General features: G+C 37.1%; 1 protein-coding gene across 1 annotated transcript in view; it reads left to right on the top strand.

Moving 5' to 3' along the window:
* Window positions 1–26,046, top strand: part of LOC124722691 — a 321,460-nt gene that overhangs the window by 53,869 nt on the left and 241,545 nt on the right. The window contains exon 2 of the mRNA XM_047247831.1: window positions 22,504–22,579. The gene's annotated coding sequence lies outside the window, so the exon portion shown is untranslated. The remainder of the gene's footprint in view (window positions 1–22,503; window positions 22,580–26,046) is intronic.

The following is a 26,046-nucleotide window of genomic DNA, read 5'->3' as shown; positions in this document are numbered from 1 at the left end:
CAAATTCCTTGCCTCAGATACTGTCAGATGATACAGGGACAGTTGGACAGGTTCCCAGTTTTCTCCATGAAAGTGGCTTTTGTTTTCAGATACAACATTTTAAGCTATCTTTGTGGTGGGGGTGGGATGGTTAGGGTTGGAGCGTCAACCACTTCATGCTGGATTGGGGGATCGCTGACCTTCTCTCTTTGACCAGCTCATTCTTTCATCACTCTCTTACTCTGTTGGTCTCTCTTTATGTTGCACACTATTTTCTGTTTTAACAGTAGCACTCTGTTGAATAGGGGCTGTTGTTTAATGCCTTGACTACACTGGAGCAGGGGCTGGATGGCCGTGGATTGCTGACTCCCACTGTACGCAGAGCTCCAGACGCATCCAGCTGCTACCTTACCTATTTCTCTCCTTGTGTTTTTATTATTGATGGTCCAACTGGTGTCTGTTATGTTTTTAGCCTTACCACTTCTACTGTTCTGAATCTGCTGACTAGAAGACCTGATTTGCTCTGCAAGTGTGTTCGCCTTTCATCAGGCTGGTGGGGCAGTTGGATGCAGGGTGTGGCTTTTCTCACCATTGGATGAGGTCTGGGAGACTCCTTGTTTGCTCTGACCTACATACCAGTCCAATCCATGAAGTTCTACACAGACTCCTTCTCACCTCTGGCATCAGTTTTGCCTTGAATGCCTAAGTCTTACTGCTCCTACAAGCTGTCATCACAAGAACAAGTATTTCATGGACAACACTAATCTCGATGAACTACCCCTCGATTGAGGGATTCATGATTGCAACCAAAATAACTAAGAGATTTTAGTGACAGATCTTGAAATCAGTACTTCCCTTCAAAAACCGAGCTGGAGTATTAGGATTACTGAGAATTGAGAATTGAATTATGTATTTTAAGGTACTTAAGTAATAAAAGTTACTTGAAATAATGTCATAAAAATGACTTTAAAGAACACAATCTGCATTTTTTTAGAAGAGTTTTAATATTTTTTTTATCCTCACACAAGTGGATAAAACTAAATTAATAATTTGAATCCCTTGCATGATTTTTGACTTAATGAATTGGGGCAATATCCCTACATTTTGTAAGTATTCCTCTGTTGTACATAATTCAAATTGATTCTAGGAATGATTTCCTGAACAAAATTGTGCAGCTGCTTGGGTGGCGATGGTTTGATTTTCTAAACTTGCTTGTGCAGCAAATCTTTTGACAGTGGCCCCATGTCCATCAGAAGCATTTTCGCAATGTACTGTGTAAAAATAGTGCCGTTTTACACCAATATTATAATCAGTTTTGTGAGAAAATGTGCTGAGATTTTTTTCTGTTTTTATAGAATTACCATAAAAAATAGAACATCTTTTTAGTCTCTGACAATTTTTCCTTTGATATTTAGATCAGCTTTGATCTGAAAACATTAAATGCCACTATATAGTGTTCTAAGCAGTCATAAACGAAGACATAAGACAAATGGTATAGTTCACTATTATCTTTATTGTAGTACACGACAAAAAGATACAATGTGTTCTGTGGTAAGACGGAGCCCCATCTCCATCTTGAAACACAAAGGAGTAAGTTTGAGCATGAGAACTTGGGTTTCTTGCAAACTATTTTATACAACTGGAAAACTGGTTTGTCTCACTTTGTACACCAAATATGAACTAACAGTGGAGGCTGAGGTTAATTATTTTCAAAAGCAGCAACAATGTTATTAAATTAATGTTGCCAGTTAGAGTGAAAATGAATTAATCCACACTTGACAGGTTAAAAGTCTTTCTCATGTGTGATACAGGAAGTAATATCTGAAAACACTGCAGTTGGAAAACTATCATCTAATAGCAAAGTATAAACTACTACAAAAATCAATTCTGTTTATTGTTTACAAATTCTTGCAGTATCAACTGCTAAGGAAACATAATGTGGTGCAGCATTGTACTTAAAAATTAATTTCTCTTTCAGCCTATCCTTTGTGATACATTAATATATAACATCACAATATGTACACAGTGTCCCAGGAGGAATCATCAGTATTCAGTGATATGACAGGAATGCTCATTTGAAGCAGAAAACTTAATATTGGTATATGCCTATGCATTCTACAAAATGTTGTCTGAGATAAAACACATTTAATATACATTTCTCCTCTGGCTAATGGCACACACGTGTGTGTTAGCCACTTAATGTCTTTGCCATTTTATTCTAGTAGTAATGCACACAAAATTGAAAACTGTGGGATTCTCTTTGTGATTTCCCCCTAGTCACAAAAATTTTCTACCTTTTCAACATTGTTTGAAGCATTCTGTTTGTTAAATATGATCCAAACCAGGTGGGTGTAAAGTTATCAGTTCCATAAATAACAATGTACATTAAAATGTGTTCTGTTTTGGAAACCATTTGGAATAGGTGTAGTTCCGTATGATTTTTTTTTTCTCTTTCCTCTTTTTTTTCCCTTCAAATGAGCATTCGTGTCTTGTTTCTGGATACTGATCATTCCTCCTGGGACACCATGTATATTATTATGAGAAAACGTGGGGGGGGGGGGGGGGGTGTATTTTTGTTGAGATTCAGAAATACCAAAGTTTTTGGATGGCTGCAGTATTAAATTAATCTCACAGTAGTGTTGTGTTGTTTGTTACATTAAAGCTGAGTTTTAAGAGCTTTAAAAATGGCAACATTGTCAACTCTGCAGCTTCACAATTTTTGGACCTTTAGTGAATTTTGTTCCTCAAAAAACTTGGAAAATCATACCACTTTTCCTATTTTGAGAACCAAAAGCAGAACACTGGGATGATGAAGTTTTGGAATTTCCAATGTTTGTTAATTGCATGTGTATTGTTAATTAGTTTAAAAAATCAGAGAAATGTGCAACATGAAGGTCCAGATGTTAACTAAAATAGATTGATTTGACACAGACTGACCCTACAATGAAGTACATTCATAACATCAATGGAACCTCATCTTGCTACTTGGCTTCAGCTGATGTATTCTTTGTAGGCAAGCATCAGAATTAGTGCAATCACATTTATCTTTCAACTTGGGCACTGTTATTGAGAACTCACTAACTTACTTGCTTCTGGCACTGAATTATGTCTCATAGCCTTGTTAACACTACAGGTTCTGTCACAGAGGATGTTATTGTTGGCTACTTGTTGTGATGTACTGGGCAGTGGAGTTTTTAAAGATGACAGTTTCAAAACAGTTCGTGATGCTTGTGACTTGAAGAGATCATATATAGGTGCACATCCTTCAGTTATGTGTAAACATGGAAGATGTAGCTTTTTCCCTTTTATTTTAAGCTACAGCTTCTTTTCCACCCTTTGAAATGTTTCCTTGACAACAGTGTGGCTGGAATTAATGCTGTCACTTATCCAAGTAAATAAGCATGAGTAGGCTTATACTTTCAGAAATTCTCTGATCTCACCTGCAGCCCATGGTAGTATCTTTGTGGGAATTGTCTTATGTTTGACGTTACAATTCCACTGCTTACAGCTAGGTTAGTATAGCAACTCTTCTTTGGATATTTCATTCATTTCAGTTCAATACTTTCCACTTTAATGGTGGTAGATGTTTAGAACCAATGGTAGCAGTTAACCATCTGTTTTGAATACTTTCTTTGCAAATGAAAAGTCATGGCAGATTACCTTTTCAGTTTTCTGTTTCTAAAACTGTTGTTCCTCTTGAAAAGAAAAGATGGTGTGATATTTGTGGCTTCTGACTGCATTAATTTTATTTTAGGTTGCAAAATCAAAGTCTCGAGTTATTGTGGAATATATGTTATTTGTGGATATGACAGTAAAAAGCATATTATGTCACTTGATGGGCAGTAATAATTCTGGATGCGCTGTTCTTTTTTAAGGTTCTGTTAAGTTATTAGTGTGTGACACTGTAGTTGAAGAGACAATATATTCCTAACCGGATGAACAAATGTATGTATGATATGGTTATTCCTGCCTTGTTGATATATTGTTGCAAGCATCCAGTTGCAGTATCCAGTGGGATTGTCATGTTCTTGGACTTAGGTAGAAACCTGGCTGCTATCTTCATTGTAAGAATAATCTCCACTGTCTTTAAAACTGAAAGTGAAGGCTTGTTTACTTTGCTTGCTGGTATCATAATTTGTGGTGACACTCCACATATACCCCATTGTGCAATTTGTTGTTGACAGTATTATCTTATTCAGAAGACATTGCAACATTCATTCAGTTAACACTAGATGGAAAAACTATTTGCACTTGAATAGTACATACTTGAACTTTGTACAGAAATGTTCGACTATTCAACAGGTTTCAATTTAACTTTCACTAGGCTTCACACTTTCTACTCTGAACAGGAGCTCCTCGCAGTAGTTGAAAATTGTTCTCTGTAATAATTATTTATTTGCATAATCTGTTTTATTTAGTTTTATAAATTATTTAGTTTATTTTATTTATTTTCTTATTTTTTAGCCAGCATCCTGTAAATGATATTCAGACTCATTCTATGACCAAGTAGCTTTGGCCTTGGCTGCTATAGCTGCATGTCCTTTATGAACTGATTTCTTGTTTTAGATATCATAAATACTTTAAAGGTACAATGTGCTGTAATTATGGAAGTAAACATTCATCAAATAAACTACCTCTCGGGGGGGGGGGGGGGTTTCTTGTTTTAGATATCATAAATACTTTAAAGGTACAATGTGCTGTAATTATGGAAGTAAACATTCATCAAATAAACTACCTCTCGGGGGGGGGGGGGGGGGGGACTTTTAAGGTATACTTTCATTGAAAGGGGATGCAATTGGAGGCTTTTCTGTGGCTTCTGGTGCCTTTATTACTTGTCCCCTTTGTGCTGGATCCGTAGATTTTCTGTGTCGAAAATTCTTTCTTACGTGTATGTCGGTTTGTATTCTTACATTACAGGCAGTTAGGTGTAAGTTATAAAAAGTTTTTGTGTCTTAAATGTTGAAATACCAAATTTATCAATAAAGCGAATTGCAGCATGTATAAAGTATACTGTTCAGGAATTTATAGGTACAGTACATGAAATTGGATGTTGCTGTTACTGTGATCAGAAAGAGCTCTGTTCAAATCCTTATATTGTGACCCCAATTCATTAGTTTCACCAAATTGCTGGAAGGAATGTAGCAATCCAATTAGCAACTTTGTATCATTTTTAGCTGTAATTTATTATTTGCATTTTCTGTTGTGTTAGGGGAAACAATGTTTGTACCATAAACTGGGATGACTTTGCCACATTTTTTTTCTTCGGCTTGGTTTGTTACCTAATAATCCAAAAAATGTTTTTAAACAGATGACATCTTTCCTATGTATTCACATATTTAAAAAATGAAACACATTTGGCAAAGTCACCTGGCAAACCAGACAACTTTGCCAACTGTGTTAAAATCAGTGGAAATCACTAAAAAGAAATTACCAAAAAAGAAGTTTAAAGCAGCGAAAACAATTTAAATGTTAGTATTAAACACTTAAATGCAAAGATAGTTACATAGAAAGTGACACAGAAAGGTACACATAAAATTCAACTCTTCAAATTCAAAGAAAATTTTAACATTTTCACCAGAAAAGAAAAATTTACTTAAGTTTGGTTGTAGGGATTATTAATTATGTACACAATGTCTTTTACATTCAGGGATGCTTCATCTGACACACCTGTGGAAGTAAAAACTTTTCCCCATGTCTTTTGCGCAAAGATAAGACACCTCCAACTCCCCGTCTCTAGAACTGAATAAGTTTACCCACAAAATGCTTGACAATTTTTTTGTCAGGAATTTATTACAACAAATATTCCAAGCTTTGGTTTTGTAAGATCCTTGGATCATTCTGGAATTAAATTAATTATGTCCATGAATGGCTGAATTCCATCCCTCTTCACAGCAGAAAGCAAGATCAACAGGATCAACTAATTCCTGACTACCTAGTTCTTCCGTAGGTTCTGCATCTTGTTCAGGTTCAGTCATATGTGTCATGTAAAGAAAATGCGCAGTCAGATTCATTGTTGCTGTGATGGCTATCTGTCTGAGTGTTCTTCCTTCTACCAGTCCCCTCAATTTGTTTCATTACAGAGGTACTCGGAAGAGATTGGTGGCTCATCAAGTGTGATTTGTCAACAGCTTCCCCTGTTGGCACATCAATTCTCCTTCTTCTCCTCTTCAGTCAACTCTTATTTTTTCTGTGACATGCTTGAAGGTAATTCATGAGTGAATCACTAATTCTTGTAGATGTGCCATTACCGTTAGCTCTCTCAGCATCTTGGATTCTAGAATAAACTTCTTCCGGATTTAGTGGCACACTGCCTCATTTCTTGAAACCTGATATGATGATAGATTTCATTTTCTCACCTTCATCCAAAGCAGTGAGAAGAATTTGACAACAGTTTGGGAAATGCACTTTCCTCGAGTGTCTTGGAACTAGATGAGTTTCTCATCTTACAATCTGTCAGTATGGCTCTTCATTTCCTTTTAGAGGGAGCAAAGACTGAAACATGCAGAGGTTGACACGGATGAGTGAAAGCTGGGGGCAAGAACACAAAGCAAATGTTGTGAGTTCTACTTGCCTTGATAACTCTTACATTCACATGGCTACTAAGATTATTTCATATTAAACATTTGGGGCCAGATTAGGTTTCTTGCCCATGGTACAACATGAAAAAACCACTTTGCAAAATGCAGAGTGTCAAACCACCCACTTGCTGTATAACTGTGGTTTGTTCCTATCAAAATCCACATGTCCCATAATTGCTTTGAACAATAAACCATAGAAGTGGGAAGTATTTCTCCTGATGCTGAAGGTGCATACATTAAAGAAACACTTCCTTTGGTAGAATTTATAACGCTTTATTGATACCTCCAACCTCTATGAAATATCATTTTTTTAAATGCTGGATCATCAGTCAAATTTGTCTTATCATAGTGGATTATGTGGGATGGAGGAATTTCTTCTTGGCATTTATATGTAGAAAATCTTTGTTTATGCCGTTTCACAAAAGAACGGCTCTAGTCATCACCAGATAAGTTATTATTGAATTGAGAACTTTGCTGTCTCATCAAATCCGAGAAATTTTTCACAATGAGCCATAGATCAAGGGCATCAAGAGGCAGTCCCCATCTGCACACACGAGGACTTGTTCAAGGATCTCATCTTCTTCTTCACTGCTCAGTGCAGTCTGATGCCCTGGTTTCTTTAAATGGAGACTGTATACTTTGTTTTCAATTGTTCTTCGAAGAATATTGTGCTCTTTTTGTTGCTTTTCTACTGATCATTTGCTCATCAGTCACTGCAGAGAAAGCTAGCTGTAGCATAGTGTCGTCATAATTTTGATACCTGCGTGCTCCTAGTTTGGTTCTAATGAGTCTTGGCATCTTAACAACCTATACAGAGACCCATAAATGCTTGAGGTAGCGTGAAAGAGGTACGGAAAGGGCAGAATTCTAGGTTGGCAAAGTTTTCCCATTTTTGTCCGAACTTCCTGGTGCAACATTGCCAAGTTATGTTATTGTACTAAATACACCACACAATTTTGTTTCAAAAAGTAATTCTGAAATGTGATGATGTACTGCATTGACCAAAAGAAATAGTTTTCACTTACATGAGAATGAGTGGGCAGGGTAAGATGCTTTTGTAGACTACCAGAAAATGTGTGCAGCATAAGCCAAAAGAAAAAGCGCTGACAAAGACCAGGAAACAATGAATAAGTGAAAAATGCACAACAAATTGTTGCCTTGTGCAGTAAAAGCATTGATGCTGCTGTTCGATGATCCGGATGCCAAAGATATTCTTATTCAAAAAGTGGCAAAGTAGTTTCAGTTTATGGTATTCTGAAGACATCCAAAGCCAGTGGCAGCAGATTTTCAGAGCTTGCTAGCAGTTTTGAAATAAATTGTGTGCAGTTTTGTCCTCACTTCTCTGGAACTGTATATTGGAACATGGTGTCTTCACAAAATATGTTTTTTATGCAGTGATATAGAGAGAATTATTTATGGTGAAACCTATAACCGACACCTTCACAGGCTGACACAACTGTGCCCCAACACATCTCCTGTGTCACATTTCCACATATATCAAAACACTCCTTGTACCATATCACAAATTCTCAGTCTGTCACTATATAATTACGATGGATATGAAAATGTAATTGTTATGGGCCTCACATTAATTCACCTGGTATCTGCTGTATATAATACCATTTACCATAAAGTGTTGGTCAAGATCTGTGAAATGACAAAGATTTGAAGGTAACTCAGACCACAAGAAATCATCTCCAAAATTGCTGGTTCCACATAGATTTTCAGGTGTTGTCGTGTTGCAGCAAAACATCTCCTGGGTTGCTTGTGGCGCCAAAGTCGCCGGAAGTGTGTCTTGAGTTTTGTTAATTTGTTGACATATGCTTCTGAATTAATAGTACCGCCCCTTGGCATCACATCAATGAGAATCACACCTTCACACTCCCAGAACACGGTGATCATGACTTTACCAGCACAAGCAGTTGCTTTGAATTTTTTCTTCTGTGGGGAGTGGGAATGACGCCATTCCATCGACTGTCATTTTGTTTCGGGCTCAAAATGGTGAAACCAGGTTTCATCACCTGTCACAATCCCAAACAAGAAGGCTTCCCCCTCAGCTTCAAAATGTTGCAACAAAGCAAGACAAATGTTTTTTCTGTGCGATTTGTGATCCAACGTTAGACACTGCAGGACCCATCTGCACAAACTTTTGAATATCCAAGAATGCGGATAATTGCATCCACACTTCCTTTGCTGAGTGACAGATGCAGCACAAACTGCAGAGTCGTAATGTGTCTGTCCTTGTAAATGAAAACAGCTCACTGCAACATGTCTCGTGTGACAGCCATGGATGGTCTCCCCCGACAGCTGCAAATCATGGAGCCCTGTAGAACCGTCTTCTAATGACCTCACCTACTGTGCCCAGCAACTAACTGTGCTTCTGTCAGCAGCAAAGGCTCCATACACTTTGCACAAGTGTTTGTGAATATTCCTCACAGTTTCTTTCTCTGCAGAGAAAAATGCAATGGCAGCACGTTGCTTGTAACGTTCAACACCTACAGACACCATTTTGAAACTGTCCTGCAGCTATGCTATCTGTCGGAAGTGATGGAAACTCGGCACGCGTACTCAGGTGACTTCAAATAATACGTACGTAACGTTTCGCATTAATTATCCAAGACAGTAATGAGGAGCCTTGAAAAATAAATAGTATTTTATGCGTAACCTTTGTAATTACAATAAATTACTTCAAAAGAGCACAGTATTCATTTTTGAGTTATATAGATGGGTAATACTTGTACAAGGTGGTCATTTGACCCAATAGTAGTTATGTAAGTCATGGCAGTAAATGGTGCCCGTGTGCCAGTCGGTTGTAAGGGGTTAGTGCAGCAAGATGAATTGATGTGACAGAATGGCAGAAAGGAACTGTTGTGTTAGAGCATGCTTAATTTGATACTGTGTAGGAATGAAGGTACCTAATGAACTGTCCAACATATCTACAAGGAATGGTGTACAACTCTCTGCCTTGTAACACAGCTTAAAAGCAGTTTTGTAGAAAGATCCTCACAGGCAGGACCGAAGACTAGTGTCATACGATGCCTATGACAGCCTGATTCGAACCTCAGAGGAGTTTGTACTGTGTGAGTGCAGGTACATCTCAACCAGTTTCAGACTGAACATTGGAAAGAGCAAACAATGGTAATTTTTACCTTGCAAAAGGCCATTGCTTTTTCCCTGTTACATAAAGCTGCACATCTTTAATGAGTCGAACAGCACAGAGACTGAACAGTAGGCACCTGGAGGCATGCAATGTGGATTGAAGAGTTGCAATTTGGCCTCATTTTAAATGATGCAAGATGCTGACTGCACCAACAGATGAGACATTTTAAACTAGTTTGGAGAGGGTGTAGTTGTGGCCAGAGGGGGTCCTGTGGCCATGAAGATGCTTATTTCAACATTTTTGTTGATCAAGTGTTGTCTTCTCTTCTACATCTTAATGATGAGTGTGATATGGACACTACTGTCTTCCAGGATGGTAATTGCTGTTTTCATAGAGCTGTATGCCTAAAATCCTGGCCTGTCAAACAGTCAGGCATCCTATCACACTGTGGCTGGCCCGTCAAGTCCCATGATACCATAGAAATTGTCTAGGAACATATGTAACTTTGTCTAAAATGTATCAATAAAAATACCTTGTAGTTTGGTAATTTTATGAGATATAATCATCAATAACTGGCTTCTGCTAGCTGTGGCATACTTAAAGAAATTTATGGACTCCCGTCCTCATTAAATTGGGGGCCATTATCAGGGATAAAGATGATGTTTGACAGTTTTTTGTTTGATATCTCCAGGTGACCAAATTTTTTTGTCCTATGTGCTTACAAACACAATGTTAATACACAGTTTATCTGTTACCCTATGATAATGTGCCTCTTGGGATACCCCACTTGATGGCTTCTACAGGTGATGAGCATACGAATAATAGTCCCATCAGCTGTGTCTCATTGGCTGTTCATTGAGGTGTGTAGTTATAAAATTAATTTTTAAAACTGTACATTTTGTGTTTGTGTCTTCATGTCTGCTACACTGGAAAATTCTGTGTGTAAGTTATCTGTATCACACATTTCATGGATGTGAGACTTTTTATTTTGTCCCCATTAGCATATGATCACTTATGAGACTGTCTTTCACTGACCTTTTAGGTAAATGATGCAGCCAATATACTTCACTACTTCTCATTACTGAAGTTACACTCTTATTCATTTATCCAAAGAAGTATTGAGCTGATTTCTGCATGGTTAATGTTAATTATCATGTGTTTCACTGTTTTTTGCTTATTTATGTACAGTATATTTTCAAGATAGTTTTTAATTTTGTTTGACAGTGATTTTGTGTAATTTGTTCAACACAATGTTGATTGAGCAATTTTGCTAAGAGTACTAAGGTGTTTTTCTTTTTTTTCCCCTCTAAATTTCTGCTCATTTTTCCAGTGTACACTGATCTGCGTACATTATGCTATAGCATAAATATTTCTGAGTTTCTACACACATCTTTCATTTTCATCACACCTTTGATATGTTTTTTGTCTTGTCAACTTTAAATGTTATTTTGATCCATTGTTGGAAAAAATTATTGACGAGTGTATTTAATGTCTTATCATTGTGTGTTTTGTGGCTCTGGAATGTGGTGTGTATATTCTGTTGTTTCTGTGTGCTTTGGTGTTTGCGTATTTAGTCTTTCTTTTTTTTTTCATCTATTTGCCATATTATGTTGTTTTGTAGTTGGCGAGTTACCACTTTCTTATTCAGTAGATGGTTTGATTGCCTATGTATAATGGTATATGTGGCTGTTTGTTTGCAGAAAATTTGAAGGTCATGTTTGTTGTTCATGTGCTTGATGTTTGGATCTAAGAAATTCATGTTTGATTTGTTTCTTCTTCATGTGTAAAGTATATGTTCTAATCTATGTTGTGTTTTGGGTTTTTTGTGCTCTTTGCAACTGAGTTATTTATTAATGATGTGTACAGAGGATACAATAATGTATATACTGTAGCCGAGGAAAGAATCATCCATATTATATGATTGAACTAAGTTACTTATGAGCAATGTGAACAGCAGTGACGACTGCACATTATTGTGGGATAAACTGAATTTTATATTTGTGCTGATGATGACTTGCAATTTGGAAAGAAATTCAGAGCTCTACCTTTCCAAAATTCTCATTGCATTTACAGATATTATTAGAAATAAGGATGTGTTTTAGTTATTGAATGTGGAACTGTGCCAGTTAGTTTCCAATAGTCAAGAAACACTGTGTTCGCTTGATCGGTAGTGTTCACCTTCTTTTGGATCTTGTAATGAAGAGAGTGAACTGAATTTGACGCAAATACTGTTCCCATGGTACAATTTCAGTAAACAGTATGCCTGGCACCAGTGAAGCCAACTGTATTCAAATACAAAATATCTTCCAGACCATTGCAATAAGGTATTGTAGTGGGACAAATGGTTGAGTATACATGATGTATAGCTTAGGAAGTGTGCCACTTGTTATGAACAGATGTAATTAGTGTTAAAGGTATATAATAATAATTCTGTACACACAAAATCAGTATCAAAAAGTAAATTCTTTGGTTTCTTTGAAGGGTAGTTGTTGCAGAAATTAACACCTTCACTTTAGGGAAAAGAGCCCAGTGACATTTCTGTAACAGCTCAGTATGTGAACTGTTCATATTCTGCTGAGATGAAAGTGTGTCATGAACAGACAAATGGCAGAATTGTGAGTAACCATGTGACATTGATGTGGAAGGTAGACTTTGCTTGCAAAAATGTAAGATTTCTTATTTACAGACTATATTGGAGCAGTTTGCCATAAAGTTGAACCTTAGAACTATTAGATGAGTTTTTTAAAAGTACAGTTCCAAGGTGGTTAGTCTCTACATATTTGCTGCATGTGAAAACTCATGCATTTGTAAGAGTTTGTTGTGTACTGTTTGGCGTTAAATAGTTCTTTGATGGTTGTCGTGACCAGTAAGTACACTCAGTTGCCATTAGGACCCCCGGTAATGTGTCAGGTGAGAAAACTGGAGAATAACCTCGTTTTGACTGTGCCAGAGAAACATGGTCCGTCAGATACTCGAATAAATACTAGTCAGGGAACACAGTTCTGGCCACAGTTTGTGTGTACTTCTCATCAAATAACTCCCTCTGGTACAAGACCTCTTACTACTCTTACTACTAACACGCGAGAGCAAGTAGTGATAGCAGGGGACTTGGATTCTCATCTCAGACTGGGGCCATAATATGACAAATGATGACTGTATCGTTGAGGTGAGAATACCAGGGTGATCACTCACTGAGAGAAATTGATTCACATCACAAGTCATATGTGAGAGAGGATATATATCTTGGAAATCTTCATATGAAAGCATCTATCACAGTGATTGATAGTCATACCTATTGGTGGGGTACAGTGGTTAACGCACTGTACTTAAATTCAGGAGGACAGCAATTTAAATCCCAGTTTGGGTATCCAGATGTTGGAGGTTCCAAGGTTCGCCCCAAAATTACTTAAGCCAATGCCACGATGGCTCATTTGAAAAAAGAACACAGCTTGGTTTCCTCAATATCTGTCCTCATATCCAAGATTGGACTCCATCTCTGATGACCTCATCATTGATGAGCCATTAACCCCTAAGATAAAAAGGTAGTTTTGCCAGCTACATATTAAGAAGAGCTGTACTTGGACCATAGCTGATGTTGTTAAGGATATAAATTTTCTGACATAAAAAAGCAACCAATTCAACTACCTGGAAAAATTGCATTGTTGAGTTTCCAGATCACCTGGAGACAATTTCAGCCATGTGGAATGAAGGACAATTGAACACTGCAGCTGGGTATCAAATATATGTCTTCCAGGGCTGTACTTGGGATATGTGCATTCAAGCTAAACATTAAACCTGTTATTAAAGGTCTGATCCACAACATATGGAATATGGCAATTCCTAAACAGTGCAAGGAGATTGAATGACACTGGTTCTGTAATCATATGAACTGTTGATTGTTTACATAACTCAAAGCACCTATGTTAAAAAAGACTGAGAGAGTAGACCTGTGCCGGAACGAAATACTTCCAGTTCGCGGGCTGCCTGGTCTTCCATATTTATGTTTCCTGTGGTCTCCCTAAATTGATAATACAAATGCTAAAATGGTTCCTTAGAGGACACATTTAATTTCCTTCTTCGTCCATCTCACATCCGAGCTTGTGCTCTATCACTAATGATCTTGCAGTTGATGGCACAGTGAACCTACATTTCCATATACTATTTCAGAAAAAAATGAACTCTGCAGAAAATGCAAAAAACAGAGGTTACTAGCAGGGTGGACAGAATGCTCCAAAATAATATTGGGTGACAGTACAGTGGAGAATAACAGGTATAGTGCTACAGAGTTATTTGGCATCACAGTTCTGAACTCATTTCATTTGAGGTGACAATAATGAATGGCAGGAAATGGTAGGTGCTAGTTGTAACTTCGCCATATTGTATTTGCCCAGTTTTTGAAAACTTGAGTATATCCTTCTTTCACGTATACAAGGAACAGTGGGTCCATGTCTGGGTATAACCAATGTTCTACACTTGAAACATCAGTTACCTCCCCAACCACAACCTTTGATGACTGCTTATCTGTAATATTTTTCATTATAACTTAAACTGCACAGATAGCAATGCTGCCTCAATGAATTAAGACCTTTACACTTACCCAAAACTATATCAACTTTTCTGCCAAGAATCTGATTTTACTGATTTGATTAACTTATTCATCCAGGGATTATCTAACAATGATTTAGGATTTGTCGTAATACAATGAAAATAAATAGTTCAAAATACACATACATACATACAGAATATACAGGGTGACAGTTATTGAACTATTTAAAATGAAATCATCATAACTTCTTAACAGTTTGCATTCTGACGTTCAAACTGCACGGTTGGCCACAGGGCATTATGGGAATTATTATGTACATTGTGGTTTGGTTTAGCAACAAAGCCCACTTTCATTTGGAGGGGTTTGTAAATAAAATTGGTGCATCTGGGGGACTGAGAATCCACACTTTGTGATTGGGAAATCTCTTCTCCCTCAACGGGTGAGTTTGTGGTATGCAGTGTCCAGTCACGGAATAATCGGTGTGATATTCCTTGATGGCACAGTGACTACTGAACAGTACGTGAAGGTTTTGGAAGATGATTTCATCCTCATTATCCAAAGTGAGCCTGATTTGGACAAGATGTGGTTTGTTCAAGATGGAGCTCAGGCTCATCGAAACAGGAGATTGTGTAATGTCCTGGAGGAGCACTTTTTGGGACCGCATTCTTCCTCAGAGGTACCCAGAGGCCACTGGTATGGGCCTCGATTGGCTGCTGTGTTCTCCAGATCTGAACACGTGACTCCTTTTTGTGGGGCTATATTAAGGACGGGGTGTACAGCATAACCATAGCACACCATAGTTTGTAACTAATTTACGTCCCCCCCCCCCCCCCTCCCCCATATAGTTCAATAATTGTCACTATGTATAAGTATGCTTTTATGAGGATAGGACAGGTGGTCAACCATGGCCTTGAACCATCTCAGCATTTGCCATGGCCAGATAGAGAAAACTTCGAAATATGAGGTCAGTATTTTAATGACTACACTGCATCATTTGGTTGAACTTCTGAATATGAGATCAGTATCTTAATAAATACGCTGCCTCATTTGGTTGGTCTCTATATGTGATGTCATTTGATTTACACACAATTTACTCCAGATAACTTATAATATAAAGAATAGTTTTACACTTCACAGCTGCACACACTATCCCATTCTTACTTAGAGCATTCTGGAGGTGTTTTCCTAAAAGCCCAAACTCCATTTGCTGAAGGGGAAAAGCCAATAATCAGCCCATGGCAGTGTGTAGTTTTCACACAGAATAGTGCACTATTCGGCACTCTTGGCCTTTGAAAGTACTGAACCATGTGTGAAGGACATGGGACAGTCATTCTCAACACTGAAGTAGCATTTTGGTAAAATATTTCATAATTGTTTAGTACAAAGGTTAGTTAAATGTTCCAGGACATCATGGTACATGCTCAACTTGTTTTCAGTGTAGAAGTTGTTGACGAATAACATGACAGCATAATAGGATATTTGACTGTTTTCTGCCATTCTCTTAAATGATTAATTATGTCATTTGGCTCCTAACACACATTTTTTCCTCTTGAATTTCAGTACTCTTTTATAAAAACAGAAATGAAATTCAAATAATTTGGAAGCCCGCTAAAACACTCCATTCGAGTCTTGTGATGCCTTTGATGTCACTGGCTAGCTCGCTGCTCCTACTGTCATAATGCTAATTCACAGTGATATCTTGGAATTTGTTTTGGAAAATGGGCTACAAATAGTGCGTAGTACCATACTGTACTAATACATCTATAGAAACTCCTGAAAATTATTTTTGAGTGTTCCAGTGAATGGGAAGATGTGTAAAATATGGTTGCACTGTTCTGGCAAATTGCAACAATATCGACACACAAGATCACTAACTTAATCACAAATGTGTTGCACTGTGAGATTAACAGTAACTTATCTATGAGATGTGCTCTACCACTGTTACAATGAAGGATAGCGTCATTCAGCAAAATTAAACTCCTAATGAAACATGTCGTTTTCCCAACTATACCTCAATTTTTCGGTAGCTCAGTATCATTGAATTTTGTAAGATGATGATCATAGATTGCTAATTCGATTCTAACCTGAAAGAACATTTTAACTTATTTTTAAAACAACTCAACAATCCTCTCATACGAAAACTAAATCACAATTACAGAACTTCAACACACCGATCAGAAACAGAATATAATTGTGTTTTCCATGCTGTTTACATGTGCTTATATTTGCAATCGCTGTTCACACATCACATTCAAAATATTTTCTAATTAATGTGACCACACACGTTTTACTTCATGAGAAACAATATTTTTATCTTCATACTGTCCAGCTAGGATCCTTATTGTTGAAACTTTTGCAATTTCACTGTCTTACATAAAGATGAAGTAAGTCTGCTTCAGACACTAACATTAGTTTACACTCGCAAACATCACAGTTCTTACATTTGTGTCAGCTGCATGTTGTACGTGGTTTATATCTCTCCGTATAACCTCATCTTCCTACACCTCGTTGTACTGGGATGTATGGTGATATTTGTACTACTAGCAATGCTTTCCAAAAAGGTGAATTTTTTGTTCGCAAAGTTAATGCATTTATCCTCTGTTGTCCATTTCTCAGACTAAAACTAATGAGCAGCTATATATTTTTGTATTTCGTGTAAGACTTTCAAATATATTTATCTCTCTTCCAGTATTTGAACATGTGATCTTGTTTATCAGTAGCCTGATGCACTATCTGTTGCACTACCAAACTCCTGTGTGCAGTATCTCTGCTGGGCGTCTTCTGCAGAGCACTAAGTTTTGCCAAGAATAATTTTATTGTGCCTTGGGCCGTACCTCATGACTGATAGTCGGCAGTCTAGTTATAATATATGGATCCATTTTAAAAGTGGTAAAGTTTGTTAGTTTTGAGTGAGTTTAATGATGTTACAGAGAGCAGGGAAAAGAATATCTGTTGTTGCACGTATTGCCACTCTAAATGTGTGGAGCATAAACGCATCAGCTTTTTTAATGCTTCCAATATTCCTTTCTGTTGTTAGTTAAAAGCAATAAATGCATTTTCTGTCACTCAACAGCTAAACTGTTGGCAGAAAAAGTATGTAAAAACGTCTTAACTTCGGCTAATGCTTCTGTAACACACACATAGCTTTGTCTTACTCCTAGTAAATGACTTCACTAGAGCATCAGCCAATAACAGAGAATTTTTGATCATGTGACCAGATCTCGATATTCGGTGATTTTTAAGCAGTAATTACATAGAAATAACAGGTATTTTGTGGAATATTGACCATAAATGCTATTTAAATGTTGTAATCAATTGGAATACCAACAATCCGAACCATATTTTTAACATAAGAAAATAGTCTATTAGATGCACCAGGTGTCATTCTGCAAATTTCAAAACTAGGCCCCTATTGTGTGATTTTACATGAGTGACACGCATAAATAAGCATACATGGAGAGTGCTCTATATGCCAATGACACATGTGTAAGCAAACTTTGACACAGTCAGCAATTGATGCAAAGTTGATAAATCAGTATTAAGGCTGATATAAGTGCTGCTGATATGTCGGCTTCCAAATATACAAACTGGGCTTACAGCATATACTGCACTGCCTCTTACCAAATGTATTTTCCCTTTCAGGATGTGGGTCACTGTAGGTGAACCACGAAGTGACTCTTCCAGTGATTCTGAGACTGAGTGAAGTAGCGCAGTGGACTCGCATTCAGGAGGATGATGGTTCAAACCTGTCTCTGGGCATCCTGAGTTAGGTTTTCCTTGATTTCCCTAAATTGCTTAAGGAAAAATGCTGGTATGATTCCTTTGAAAGGGCATGACCAATTACCTTCTCCATCCTTTCGCAGTCTGAGCATGTGCTCTGTCTAATGACCTCATCGGCGGGTTGTAAACAGAACCTGGATTCATCCGAAAAAATGACGTTTTGCCATTCGTGCACCCAAGTTCGTTGTTGAGTACACCATCGCAGGCACTCCTGTCTGTGATGCAGCGTCAAGGGTAACCGCAGCCATGGTCTCCGAGCTGATGGTCCATGCTGCTCCAAACGTCTTCGAACTGTTCATGCAGATGGTTGTTGTCTTGCAAATGTCCCCATCTGTTGACTCAGGGATGGAGACGCGGCTGCACTATCCGTTACAGCCATGCGGATAAGATGCCTGTCATCTCGACTGATAGTGATACGAGGCCATTGGGATCCAGCATGGCGTTCTGTATTACCCTCCTGATCCCACCAATTCCATATTCTGCTAACAGTCATTGGATCTCGAACAACGCGAGGAGCAATGTCGCGATACAATAAACCACAATCGCGATAGGTTACAATCAGACGCTTATCAAAGTCGGAAACGTGATGGTACGCATTTCTCCTCCTTACACAAGGCATCACAACAACGTTTCACCAGGCAACGCTGGTCAACTGTTGTTTGTGTATGAGAAATCGGTTGGAAACTTTCCTCATGTCAGCACGTTGTAGGTGTCACCACCGGCGCCAACCTTGTGTGAATGCTCTGAAAAGCTAATCATTTGCGTATCACAGCATCTTCTTCCTGTCGGTTAAGTTTCGCGTCTGTAGCACGTCATCTTCGTGGTGTAGCAATTTTAATGGCCAGTAATGTATATCAGTTTCATTGGTCTAGCTCAAATCATTGCTACACTGAATTTTCTGTACCACTTCTTTCTTATTTCTTCTTCTTCTTCTTCTTCTTCTTCTTCTTCTTAGATTTCCCACTATGTATGACTGTGGCTTTTGTTTTTCTGGACTATTCATCCAATATTTTCAGTATTTCTTCAGTAGTCATCTTCCTTAAAAGACAAGTCATAAATACATAAAAATCTAAATATAATGCAACTGTTTGAAAATATAAGGTGACACTGAGTGATTAATTGGTGCAGGAATGTTGTGCTTAGTCTGTCAGGGCTACAATGCCTACAAGAAAAGAAAATGTTTTTTATACACCAGTGAATCTGCATCAGGTTTAATAAAAATTAACCTAAATTGATTTAGGTCTTTTGAAATGGACACTTCTGTTTCCTCCCCATTCTCCTGCTATCTGAGCTTGTCCTTCATCTTTAACCTCTTTGTCAACAGGATGATAAACCTTCATCTTCCCTTGTCCTTGATAGGGCTGGTTTTGAGACTTGGTCTAGCCATCTCATTATTTTAATTTTTTTGCTCCTCCATATATTGGCTAGACATTAATTTTTTAGATAGGCACTGTTCTAGTGCAGAGTTATCCCTCCTCCTTGCTATTGCACAAAGTATGTAACATGATTGTCACCCCTGTATCCCTAAGCAGTGAAGTTCTTGTGGGGACTACCAGAATACTGATAATTCTCTTAACACCCACCAGCTCAAACAAAAGTATCTGCACTTAACATGTCTGTCTGTGATACTGTATGAATGATAAAATAACCCTGATTTTTTTCCCTCTCTTCAGTACACACACCATCAAGACCCAATGTGTATAAGAAGATACTGTTGTATATGAGTGAGAGTACTCTTTTTCTGTAGTGTTGGTTTGTTATCACCTGCAAACAGTTGGATGCATATAATGTGCCTGTTATTTGAGCATTTTTTTTTATGAATACTACATTTTAACAAGTATGAGATTTTGCTTCACCAACACAGTCTGTCACCACAGTAACACAGCTGTTCATTACTGTGAGTAAAGGACCTGCAAATCATATTACTCACCCGCGTAGAGTGAATGAGCTGTTGGTACAGTATATGGTTTTCAAGAGCATTAGTTTACCTTTTCCGTTGTGCTCTGTGGAAAATTTTCCTTTTATCCCCTAATTAATGGTGCATATTTTACAAATTTGTAAGAAAGGGTTGTGGTAAAAGTTGAAAATAAACAAAGTGTATTGATTTTGCACAGAAAACAAATTATGGAAGGGATCATATTTTTATAACCACATTGTCAGTCCCTTTATTCGGAACATCTGATACATAGCAGATCTAATTCTATGTACTGCACTACTAGTTCACTGCAGCACTGGAATGTAATGTACTTTTGTTTTTTTTAATGTGTGCATATGTTACAAAACAGCTCCAAACACACACACACACACACACACACACACACACACACACACACACACACACACACACACACACAACACTGGCTGATTTATGATGTAATTTCATACTGTCATGTTGTGAACCAAACATTGTACACACATTGACCCTACAGGCATTTACACATGCTTAACAATATGGTGTGAAATCTGTATAACTGGAAGTTCGGATGTTTTCTTTGGCATTGGAATTTATTTTGAAAGTACTGGCAACATATATCTGATTTTCCAAATGCTTCTCAAAAGCATTATCTGTTTTTCTGTAACTGACCCTAAATAGCCTTACGCGTTCAGAATAGTATAAGTAAAGGCAGAAATGTGAGCCTGAGTAATGTAGAGGAGATATTGCTTTAACATCTAGCATTCTTGGAGTACTTCAAAATTCTAAACAGTTTCTATCTGTCAACATGCAATTATTGGTTGCTAGTTGGGACATATTCATCTTTTGTCTTACAAGAAATAATACTGAGTAAAAGCTTTCCAGTATTTCCATGTACATATGTTTTGATAGTTACTGCAAAGAAGAAAGGATGCAAGTTCACTGTCCAGATGAGGTTAGCTGTACTGGAATGAGTTTTTTTCTGAAATGTTGCTAGTAACTGTGCCTTTTCAGTCATGCAGATCTTATTCTGTGAGTGTCAATGTTCACATTACTGATAACCGTGCTTTGTTTGCTTTTTCTTTGTCAGATACATAATGCAACATGTAGCTTCCAGATACATAATGCGACATTTAGCTGGTACCATAATGGAATAAAATATTTTGAGAACACCCATCCTATGTCGCCAGATGGACTTGCACGAATCTATTATGTGGAAAAAAAGTCATTTTTAGGCCACTGAAAAAATACAGAATGAAAATCATTCTTTCATGCAGGGTATACAATTTTTATTCACTGTGACAAGCTGCTGTTTTTCTATAGTTAAGATACTGGGAGGGGTTGCTGCTAAACAAAAAGATGATGATTGTCTGTGGGAAACAAAAATTATGTTATCTTGCTCTTAATACTAGATTAAATAGTAATATTCTGTGACAGTTGATAGATGTGAGTGGGTATGCACTGGCACACATTTAATCTTGATCAGAACACTCATAATATCCTGGAACTTTAATATTTGCATTGATGTACATCTTAGTTATTCTGTAAGTGCTCTGCCTCATCCCCCACATACACGAAGTGCACCGATTGAGGTTTTGTGGAAAAAATCTTTTTAGAGTTGATACAGTAACTGGTAAATGGTGTAACTTTTATTACCAGTAAGTACTTTGAGTTAAAAAAAAAAACATTAGCATGCCACAGAACATTTTACAATTGTTACATCATTCAACTGTCTTCTTTGATTTGTTCTTAATGTTTTTTTTTTTTTTTTTAACCTTCATCTTAGCTAATCAGATTCAGCAATGAGTTGCAGCTTGATGAACTTTGTTTCACGAATGTTGTTAATAAACCTTCATTGTTTACTGCACAGTTTTACATTCTAAAAATGTGCCAATTCAGCTGTGAATCTTTTTTCGTGCTAAGTATTGACATTTCTGTTTTGTGAGGGGATATTGGTGAACACTCCGAAAGAATCAGTGAAATAACTGTTTTTCTGTAGAAGCATTGTGCTTATCGCTAAGTTGAGATGCATTTTTCATTTATGTTATATGATTTCAATTTGTGTTATTATTATTATTATTATTATTATTATTATTATGTTGTTGTTCTTTGTTCGTTTTTAATTGCTGATGACTGACAGAAGTTACAAGTGCTTTGCAATGACAGTCTTTGTTATTAAATGCTCAGCTTAAATTGATTGCTGCCTTTTGATGTACTATTAGGTGGGATATGCAAATAGCACAGAACCTTTTTTGTTACTGTCATAATGAGTTATTAATTAGCTACTTGACTTTTGAATCTCATAGTTTAGTAACTGGCATCAGTGGGCAAGAAGGAATAAAGCAAAATTTTACCAATGCATAGGCTTCCACAGATGAATTACTGTCACTTAAAAATTTATTTTAAACATTTCTGGCCCTTTCATTTCAGGAATTTAATTTTGTTGGTGTTTTTTTTTTTCCTTGTTGGATACAATCCATAGCCTAAAAAGTCTTATTTTCTGTACAGTACAATTGAGGCAGCAGTTGCTTGCTGCCAAATATACATTCAATTTATTATCATTTTATAGTACTTTCTCAAAGTAGGATATCTCATTGGTAATTTTCAGATGTCCTTGATGAAGAGTGCCAAAACTGAAGCTTGCAAGTTCCCACTGCCCACATGTGTTGAGCCAGCAAAATATGGTGTGTTGAGTAGTTTTTAATCTCATTGTTAGTCTTATCAGAGTGCTTACTTTACATTAATTGGGAGAAAATTGAGTTGATTGGTACAGTTTAGTGTATAAATCGTTGTAGATATTGCTTAGCTTGTTTGAAAACTATGCCATTCCTTAGGGACTTCAGATCTAGTAATGCACTTAAAACCTCCAATAAATTTACTACAAAGCCTGTATTCTTTTCTTCCCTTTTTATTTTCTTTATTTTTTAGTTTATTTTCTTTTTATGTTACCAGTAAGTGTGTGCAGAAAAGTTGCATGGGTTCTTATAGGTATCTTAAGTAGTAAGAAACATTCATAGACCTTCTGAGATATATCATAAATGGAAAAAACCTGCTGTGTGGTGTGAGAGTTACATAACAGAAGCGTAAAAAGTTTTGGGTGTAAGGAATAAGGTTGTCAGTATAATTTGTAAGTATGTATTACTTGTTGCTCTGTTCTAACATGTAGGACAGTCATCAATTAGAGCACATTGGTTTGACATATGTTCAAGAAGCTAGTGACTTTGTGCATATTTATATTTCTTTTAATGTGATACTGTGTCAAACAATGTGAAAACAAATGTCAGCCTGAAAGGCCGTTATCGTGAAGAGTTTTGTTTGTATGTGACCTTCATTCTCATGAAATGTTCTTTTAGGGAGAATAATCCAGGTTCCTTGTTTAACAAGCTATGTAGCTACATTGTGATTTAGGGGCTTTGGAGGGAGCTTGGTAGTGGTGTGGAAGTGAGGCATATACGCTGTTTGCTACCTGCTACTGAATATATACTAACGGGAAAAAAGTTATTTATGAGTCTCAGTGAAATGGTGCCAGTCAGTGTGACCAATAATTCGAGATTAAGAAATACACATACCTGAATAATTATTATCTGTTTACAAGATAGCCAAGGTTCATTTTGGCTAAAATGTGGATTTGGAGGGAGCATCGCGTGGACCTCCAAAGAGTTCTGTGACCTTTTGCTGTATAAAGTGCAGTGGTTTACATGGCTATAGTGATTGGTGTTGCATAGTGTATACCCACTGGGAAATCCGGGAAAACATTGCAATTTTTTCATCTGGGTAAAACCTGAGAATTTTTTAGAATTCTGGGAATATTTTATTGTTTCAATTTTCAGTTAAATTTTTGTAATTTTGACTAGTAAGAACTGATACCCTAACAAAGATTTTTACCTTACCCTACTACTGCAGAACAATACTGCAACAGTAAAACAGAAACAAAAGAATAACACCAAAATAAAACTTAAGTTGCAAACAAAATGCAGCATTTACAACTACAAAACACTGTGCACACACAAACGTCTGCCTACAGAAAAATTCACCAAAGGCTTTAGGAGGATGACTATGCAACACCACAAACGGCTTTTGATTAGTGTGAAATCACAACTGTGTACATTTCTAATAGGTCACGCAGAAATATGGTGCTTTGAGAAGTGTTACTTTCAAAGTAAATTTCCTTTTATGCAAGATGAATTGTCTTGCACGTGAGAATGGATGATGAATTACTTAAATCACGGATCGTTTGAGTCTCGTTCAAAACTGAACACTTTGAGCCGCTTACAAAAATTTCGAGCCCAGAAGCCCAACCATTTATGCAAGATACTTAAAATTTTAATGGCACATTTGTGTTTGATACCTCCTAAAGGGCAACAAATGCTAAAAGAGACCAAGCTTCAAGGTTAGTTTTTAATAGATTTTAAATTATGCAATAATGATGCAAAAAGTATAATTATTCTTAACAAAAGGTGCAAGATCCTGCCTAACCACACCCCAGGGGAAAAAACAACAAAAAGCTTTTGACTACTGATGTTTTATGTGCAAGCTTAGCTTTTCTTGTAGTTGTATTGTATGTATATTAATTTAAATCATTAACTTTCCCCTTTTGTGTGTTCTTGATGCTTAACAGTGATGTTGCTGTCAGCTGATTACGTCACGTGTCCTATTCTCTGAATATCCTCTGTCGTTTGCTGGAAAGGTCCGGTGACATGCTATTATTGGCTGTCAAAAGTGATTTGTGCAGCACAGTTTCGATTTCAGTGCTTTGGAAGCTTCTGTGCTGTATTTGGTGGAATTCTTGTTGACGCTCATCAAAGATCATTCCAGAATATGTTGTTTTTTGGTCAGTTTCATTTCCTAAAGTGCTGGGGAGCTCTACACCAATGTATAAAACTTCTACTATTCAGAACATTAATAAGTTTTACAGTGATAGGCTTTTCCATTCTTATTGGTAAACAAGTATGAATTTCTTCAAACTGCTCTCTGCAGAGCTTACGTGAGGAATCTGGGAGGGAGTTACACCATAAGCTGTAACAAAGTTCTTTCAAAATTTTATTTAATAATGTAATCGTTCCTCTCATTTGAAGGAAAAGTCATAACATGGCTAAGGTGAAGGAAGAACAGGGCTATAGTAATCAGTATCAATGTGTGTAATATAAAATAAATCTTTCCTAAACAAATTACATATCCAAATAAACCCTGTTTGTCTGAAAATCCCTACGAATTACCTTCAGCCCAGTACTTGCTGTTTGGTTAGTTGGCAGAATTGGTACCCATATATTGGTACATCATGGGGTTGAGCTGTGTTAAATGTTAGTTGATTGGCATTATATTCATTGTCAAAATCTCAAAACTTTTTCCATATAATTGTTTTTAGATGTTCAGACATTTTAGTCACAAGTTGCTGCTTTTATTGATTCAAATGCATTTTGAGCTTTGTTAGTGAATCTTCAGGTGTTTGTTTCTGTCTAAACATATATTCACATTAGATGTTGAACATTTTTCCCTTTCACAAAACTATTATTGAATTACTACACTTCTCACATCAATTTAAAACTCTGTGGTGTATAGTGGTTGGACAGATTTATGGAAACACTACGAGAAATACATGCTTGAACATAAATTCGTATGCTTGCCCAGCCTTCAGGTTGCATTGTTGTATTTGACCATGAATGCCACGTATGCAGTGTCCTGAATATGTAGCAAGTGTCAGTCATGGTCAGAACAGTATTCTGTGTAGTTGTGAATGCGTTATGTCGGAGCTAAGTGACTTTGAATGTGGGCAGATTGCTGGTGCTCGTATGGTGGGTGCTTCTGTAACCAAGCGAGCCAAAGTGTTTGGTATTTCAAAAGGCACCATATTAAAGATCTATATCGCATACATGGAAAGTGGAAAAACATCATCCCCTAAGTAACAACACGGACAAAAGTGCGTGTTGAGTAATCATGATGGACAGTCGTTGAAGAGGAGTTTGATAAAAGAGGATGACTGCTGCCAATGTCACTGAAGAACTGCATGTCACGCTCATGAACCCTGTCAGCACCAAAACTGCTTGGAGAAAGTCCCATAAGCAGGGAATTGCAGGCAAGCTAGAATTTCAGAATCACTCATCAGTTATGAAAGTGCCCATAATAGGAAATCGTTGTGCTGAAGCCATTACAC

The sequence above is a fragment of the Schistocerca piceifrons genome, chromosome X (assembly GCF_021461385.2).
Source record: "Schistocerca piceifrons isolate TAMUIC-IGC-003096 chromosome X, iqSchPice1.1, whole genome shotgun sequence".
Taxonomy (NCBI): Eukaryota; Metazoa; Arthropoda; class Insecta; order Orthoptera; family Acrididae; genus Schistocerca; species Schistocerca piceifrons.
The sequence above is the reverse complement of the archived record's forward strand: the minus strand, read 5'-3'. Positions and strand labels throughout refer to the sequence as shown.